The sequence below is a fragment of the Muntiacus reevesi genome, chromosome 3 (genome assembly GCF_963930625.1).
Source record: "Muntiacus reevesi chromosome 3, mMunRee1.1, whole genome shotgun sequence".
Taxonomy (NCBI): domain Eukaryota; kingdom Metazoa; phylum Chordata; class Mammalia; order Artiodactyla; family Cervidae; genus Muntiacus; species Muntiacus reevesi.
The window spans coordinates 121329434-121336725 of NC_089251.1; positions in this window are offsets into that span (position 1 = coordinate 121329434).

A 7292-nucleotide genomic window follows, 5' to 3' on the forward strand; every position below is an offset into this window, starting at 1 on the left:
AGCGGATGTTAGCAACTTGATCTTTGGTTCCTCTGCCTTTTCAAAAATTCACCTTGAACATCTGGAAGTTCACAGTTCATGTATGTTGAAGCCTGGCTTAGAGAATTTTGAGCATTACTTTACTTCTGCAGAGGCTGAAAAAACAATCACCTGGGGTAAGATGGAGTGGGGTGGAGGGGAGTATTCTGACCGCAGTGACTTCAGGTTGGATGCTACCTTGGGAACCTTTTGTAAGGTTCTGTGCTCCTAGGACTTCAGGTCACTGAGAACAATATTCTAAAAAAAATTCTGAATTCAGTTTCTTTGATCACATCACTCTGGGAGAAATCTTGGTTATGCTTTCCACCCCCGCCCCCCTTATTTCCAGAAAGAACTAGATCCAAAAATGGAGTTTTGTGTGACTTTACAAAAGAAGCTGACTTCAGCAGGATGTATGCTTCTGTGTCCATCAGTATCATGACATTTTGTCAGTGGAAGGTGGTAACTCTGGGACTGTCTCAGAAACTGGGAGGCCATAGGTACTGGAAGACGGAGAAGTAGAAATCAGGACTCATCCAGAAAGTAATCAAAACAGACAGAAATGAGAAAGGGAAACTTGCTCCAACCTCCTGTCTTCCTCGATGACAGAGGAGGCAATCAGGTGATTTGACATGGTATTCTGATAGAGTTTCAGGGAGATTTATATTTGTGCAGTCAAACAACCCAGCTTCCCATCTCTATATACTGCATGACTTGGGGGAAGATACTTAACTTGTCTGCACCTCAATTTTCTTACCTACAAAATAGGGACGAGAATGGTGTTAGGTCATAAGAGTGTTGTGAGGATTAAATGGGTTAAGACCTACATGTCACTTACCCAGAGGGCTCAGGACACAGGGAAGGGTAAGTCTTGGCTAGTATTACTGTTAATAATTATTTCTCTAAATGTGAGATATTCAGGCACACATGTTTCCTTGAGTTGCCCAAGTTTTGATTCAGAGATCACATCGTCAGCATTTTTCTAAGTAGAAATTTCAATTTCTACTTAGCAGAGTAATTACATAGCAGAGCAGTAGCTTGGGTTTTGGAAACTACAGTTACTGAACTACTAGGAAAAATAAACGTCTTGAAAGAGACAGTTTGTATGAGGTTGAAAATACTGAATTGCCCTGGAGGAGGTCCCTTCAGAAGTAAAACTTTTTATGTACTAGAAATTAATGGAGTGGGCTTCCCTGGTGGCTCAGTAGTAAAGAATCTGCCTGCCAATGCAGGAAACGAGGATTTGATCCCTGGGTTGGGAAGATCCCCTGGAGAAGAAAATGGCAACCCACTCCAGTATTCTCACCTGGAAAATCCCATGGACAGAGGAGCCTGGCAGGCTACAGTCTATGGGGTCACAAAGAGTCAGACATGACTGAGTGACTAAACAACGAAAACAACTAATGGAGTGCTTGATATGAACCAGGTATTGTTCTAGTCCTGCATTAATCAGAAGGCTTTAAAAAAAAAAAAAAAAAACTTCCATTTTCCTATTTTCAGCAGAGAAATAGAAATTAAACCGTCTCTTTTCTTCGCTTAGCATGTGCTTCTGCTCCATCTGGACCAAATTAGATCTTGGCCCAGATTAGAACATCATATGATGGTTTTATCTAAATGGATGAGGGATTTTCCCTGGTTTAATACTAGGAGTAAATTTAAGAAATTTATTTTATTTGACTGTATATGAAATTCAACTAAATCCTTAAATTTCCATTTCCAGGTATCCAATATTGGTAGACCCTATGCTCAACCCCTGATCTATAACTTTATAGTCAGTTTATTTCTGGGGACAGTACAGAAAAATAGTAGCTTATGAAATATTTGTTGCAGCACTATTTATAATAGCCAGGACATGGAAGCAACCTGGATGTCCATCGACAGATGAATGGGTGAAGAAATTGTGGTACATTTATACAATGAAACATTACTCAGCCAAAACAGGAACAAATTTGAGGCAGTTGTAGTGAGGACCTGGAGCCTCTTATACAGAGTGAAGTAAGTCAGGAAGACTCGTTGGATGGCATCACCTACTTAAAGGACAGGGAGGCCTAGCATGCTGCAGTCCATGGGGTCGCAGAGAGTCAGACACGACTGAGCGACTGAACAAGTCAGAAAGAGAAAAACAAATACCTTAATGCATGTATGTGGAATCTAAAAAAATGGTACTGATGAACTTAGTAGAGAAACAGACCTGTGGACACAGTGGGGAAGGTGGGGATTGGAAGGGACTGAGAAAGTGGCACTGACATATATACACTATCATATGTAAAAGAGATGGTGGGAAGTTGCTAAATAACACAGGGAGCCCAGCCGAGCATTTAGTGTGATGACCTAAAGGGCTGGGATGGAAGGCAGGAGGCAGGCTTTGAGGTAAGGTACTGTGTTTGGGTTTATCTCCCAGGATGATCTAGAAAAGACAAGGGATGAATTTTGAAGGGCAAGGGAAGGCTAAGATCGCCCAAAGCAAATTCTTAAGTGTATCTGTGAGGATATGCATCCCATGCTCTGTTCCCTTCTGTGCTCTGTCCCTCTGTCGTGTCCGACTCCTTGCAACCTCATAGACTGTAGCCCACCAGGCTCCTCTGTCCATGGGATTTTTTTTCAGGCAAGAATACTGAAGTAAGTTGCCATTTCCTTCTCCAGGGGATCTTTCTGATCCAGGGATCGAACTTGCATCTGCTGTATCTCCCGCCTTGGCAGGTGGATTCTTTACCACGGCGCCACCAGGGAAGCCCTGTGCCCTTCTACTTTGCACAAACTGGAATCTGGGGCAACACTGTTGTTCCTTTTTGCTTTCTCCATGAATGTCATTTCTCTTCCAGATCTTTGAAAATGATTACAGTCGATTCTGAGGGTTTCACATCTGAGGATTCAACCAACCTCAGAGCAAAAATATTCAAAGAAAAAATTCCAAAAATTTCCTAAAAGCAAAACTTGGGTTTGCCACTTCTTGGCAACTTATTTACATAACATTTACATTGTTTTAGATATATAGGTACTCTGACGATGATTTAAAGCACACAAGAGTGTGTACATAGGCTGTAAACAAAAACTATGCCATTTTATATGGTCACTGGGGTGACCAGCCAGCCCTTGTGGCCATTAGGTGCAATAATAAAGGCAAAACATCTTTGTGACAACCTCCAAAACTGTTAGTGGCATCAGCAGCAGACTGGAACAGGTCCTGGGGGATAGAAAGAGAAAAGGTCTTCCCCCTTCCTGTGTCCCAATATCTCACGGACACAGCCATGAGTCTTGATGTACATGCTCCTTACCTTTCACCCAAACTTTCAATCTAGGAACCTTTCTAGATGGGAAATTAAGCATCTTATCACTAAAAGCCTGACAACTAGCAGATGTCACCAGCATTAAATCATAAAGGATCACTTTGGTAGAATGAACAGCTTTGGGGGAAGGGATGCTTAAACTATTCAAAGAAGAGCTTCTGTAAATGTCCTCTGAACTGATTTCAAGAACTCCTCCACTCCTTATCAATTAGGATGGTACATGACGATTTAAAGATACTTATTTGAGAAGACGATCTTCAGTCAAATACCACACAGGTTCAATCTTTGGGAGTAGCCTGTAAGAAAAAAGGAAGTAACCAAGTTTGTGGGTTAACCTGAAAGGAATGAAAGAAATGAGATGATAATCATGTCCTAACCCAGTAGGTAAGGGGGGGAAAAAAGACTTTAGGCTTTGCATCCTTACAGAACTGGATTCTAAATTCCATGACCCTGGGCAAGCCTCATTATCTATCTCTGAATCTCTGGTTTCTCACTCACGCCATGGAGATAATATCTACTCTGTAAACTTCTCAAAGGATTAGAAACAAAGCATGAAAAACAAGTGCTATTAATATCTGCCCAAATAGGAATTAAGTAAAAAATGGCAGCTACCAGCAATGTTACTTTTATGAGCTTGTTGAAAGCATTTTTTGTTTGTTTTTGTGTTTTTGTCTGCACCACGCGGCTTGCAGGTTCTTACCTCTCTGATCAGGGGTTGAACCCTGACCCACAGCAGTGAAAGCACCAAGTCCTAACCACTGGACCACCAAGAAACTCCCAGAATTTGATTTATTTGTTTTTTAAATTAACTATTTATTTTTGGTTGTGTTGAGTCTTCATTGCTGTGTGTGCGCTTCTCACTGAGGTGGCTTCTCTTGTGGCGGAGCACGGGTTCTAGAGCTTGGACTGGGTAGTTGGGGTGCACAGGCTTATTTGCCCTGTTTCACGTGGAATCTTCACGGATCAGGGATTAGACCCATGTGCCCTGCATTGGCAGATGGACTCTTACCCACTGGAGCACCAGGGAAGTCCCAGAAATGATTTGGTTTTGCTGAAGAGTTGCATACTTGGAGGACAAGTTAAACACTCAGAATCTCCGGAAATGTGGACAGACAGGAACAACCAGACGGAACTGGGTTGCTAGAAACCATATTTATAGGCAGTTATTAAAGTTAAAGGGGCAGGGGCTTCCCTGATGTCTCAGTGGTTAAAAAAAAAAAAAAAAAAAACCCACCTGCCAACGCAGAAAACATGGGTTCAATCCCTGATCCAGGAAGATCCCACGTGCTATGGAGTAACTGAGCCCATGAGCCACATATTGAACCTGTGCCCTAGATCCTGGGAACCACAACTCCTGAAGCCCTCTCACCCTGGAGCCTGTGCTCCACAAGAGAAGCTACCCCAATGAGAAACCTGCACACTTCATCTAAGAGCAGCCCCCACTTGCCACAAGTAGAGAAAAGCCCATGCAACAATGAAGACCCAATCCAGCCAGAAATAAATAAATAATTACTTTTAAAAAGACCCAAAACAGCAAATTAACAAAAATATTTTTTAAAAATTAAAGGGACTTCCCTGGTGGTTCAGTGGTAAGCTCTGCCTGCCAATGCAGGTGTTGCAAGAGATGCAGTTTCAATCCCTGGACCCGGAAGATGCCCTGGAGTAGGAAATGGCAACCCACTCCAGTATTCTTGGCTGAAAAATCCCGTGGACAAAGGAGCCTGGCAGGCTAAAAAGTCCATGGGGTTACAAAGTCAGACACAACTTAGCAACTGAACAACAACAAAATTAAAATTTAAGAGGTGTTAGAAGAAGATCGGTTCAGTCTCACTTCCAGGGACTTCCAGGAGGTGTGGGGGAGGTAGAAGTCTTCTGTGGGCTGATGAATGTCAGCTATTCCTATGCCTGTCTCTTTTCGACAATGAAGCCCTGTCTCTTCGCTCCGTGCAGCACTAACTCAGGACAGCATGGAGGTCTGACTATCAGGCGATCCCTTTCTGGGAAAGCCATCCAGACAGGGGCTCCAGAGTGGTCCTCAGCTTGGGGTGGGGCACATCAGAAACAGAAGAATCACAGGACAGAAGCTGAAAATTGCACATAGGAAATTCTAGTACCTCCTCTTGGTAGGGCATGCCAGGATCTTTGTGAGAGATGGGGAAAGCCCTAAGTAAGGTGTCATAAATTCACCTCCCACCTTTCTGAATGTCACTGCGGTATATACCTCAGGAGGTTGTCTTTGGGAGACCTGGACCGATGAAGAGGATGAAATGCAGGGTCCCTTGGTCTGCTGCTATGAACTGTGACCGCTCTCCATCAGTAAGAACAGTGCTTTGTGAGCATGCAGATTCTTGGGCTTTGAAACTGACTTATCCAGTCAGAAGCTGGAGAGATGAGACCAGGACATTTCTATTTTTCCTAAGTTCCCCAAGTGAATATAATCCTAAAAGTTACTCATTACAGTCTTGGTAAATCACCTGCGTGTGCATGTGAATGGATCAAAGGATAAGGTCAGCATGTAAATACATCAGTTGGGACAGTCACCCACACATTGGAATAAAGGTGGAGCTGGAGGGGTGCCCACATCTGAGCATTTGAGAGGCAGGATTCCAGACTCAAAAGCCTTACCGACAGATCTCAGAGTTGAGGTTGAAGGTCGAGGTCAATAAAATTGCTTCTTCCCAAGGCATCCTCTGATGGTTACTCAAAACGTCAGTTCTCTGCAATCCTGGACTTTGGCCTCTCCCCCCATCCTCCCAAGAACAAAGGGCTCCAGTTGTTTTGAGCAGATGATCTGCCTGTCACTTAGGCCTGGCAGAAGCACCTGCCCTGGACACAGTGAAAGTGAAGAAGGAATCTCCCCAGAAGTCAACAACAAACCTCCACCTCTCCCTAGACCACTACTCATTGTTTTCATCTGCCACAACCAGAATCTGGACCACGAACACCCACACACTCATGCAGGCAAGAAAACAGTTGTTAGTTATAAAATGGAGGGAAGGACAAGGGGGAAGAAGGAAAATCTGGAACCAAGACAATATTGAGCAGTAACTTCAAGCCAGATTCTGTGTTGTGTTCCTTACATGCACAGATATCATTTAACTTTCACAGCCTTAGTCTAAAGTCTGTATTATGCTCCCTAATTCAAAAAAAAAAAATGAGGCAATTGGGGATCTGTAGATTTTCTGTTCATTAAAAATATATTTGTTAAGCCCATACTCCACCAGATCCTTTTCTAGACACTGGGGATAGACTTGCAATCAACAATAACACACTTACTTCCTGATGGCATGGAGCTCACAGACTAAGAGAGAACTCAGCTCCTAATAGACACAATAATGTATGTAAAATCACAAACTAAAATATTGGCTCTGTAAAAATCCCAGTTTTCCCCCACAGGTGTGATCAAAGCATTTACAGGCAAGGGAGTTTAGGGCATTGGTATGATTATTACAGAAATAAGAAGGGAAAGGAAGAAAGGATAAGCATGGGAGATTGGAAGAACAGAGGTATCTTGATGAAGAAGTGTGCAGTGGAAGTTGTGTTGTTCGGTCATTCAGTTGTGTCCAACTCTTTGCGACTCCATGGACTTAAGCACACCAGGCCTCCCTGTCCATCACCAACTCCCAGAGCTTACTCAAACTCATGTCCATCAAGATGGTGATGTCATCCAACCATCTCATTCTCTGTTGTCCCCTTCTCCTCCTGCCTTCAATCTTTCCCAGCATCAGGGTCTTTTCTAATGAGTTGGCACTTCACATCAGGTGGCCAAAGTATTGGAGCTTCAGCTTCAGCATCAGTCCTTCCAATGAATATTCAGGGTTGATTTCCTTTAAGGTTGACTGGTTTGATCTTGCTGTCCAAGGCACTCTCAAGAGTCTTCTCCAGCACCAATGGGAGTAGTTCCTCCAGTAATAAGCAAGAAGAGATGGCTGTAGTCAGAGTCAGATGACTGAATTCCTTATTAGAGGGGGAATAGGGTGTGGTCTT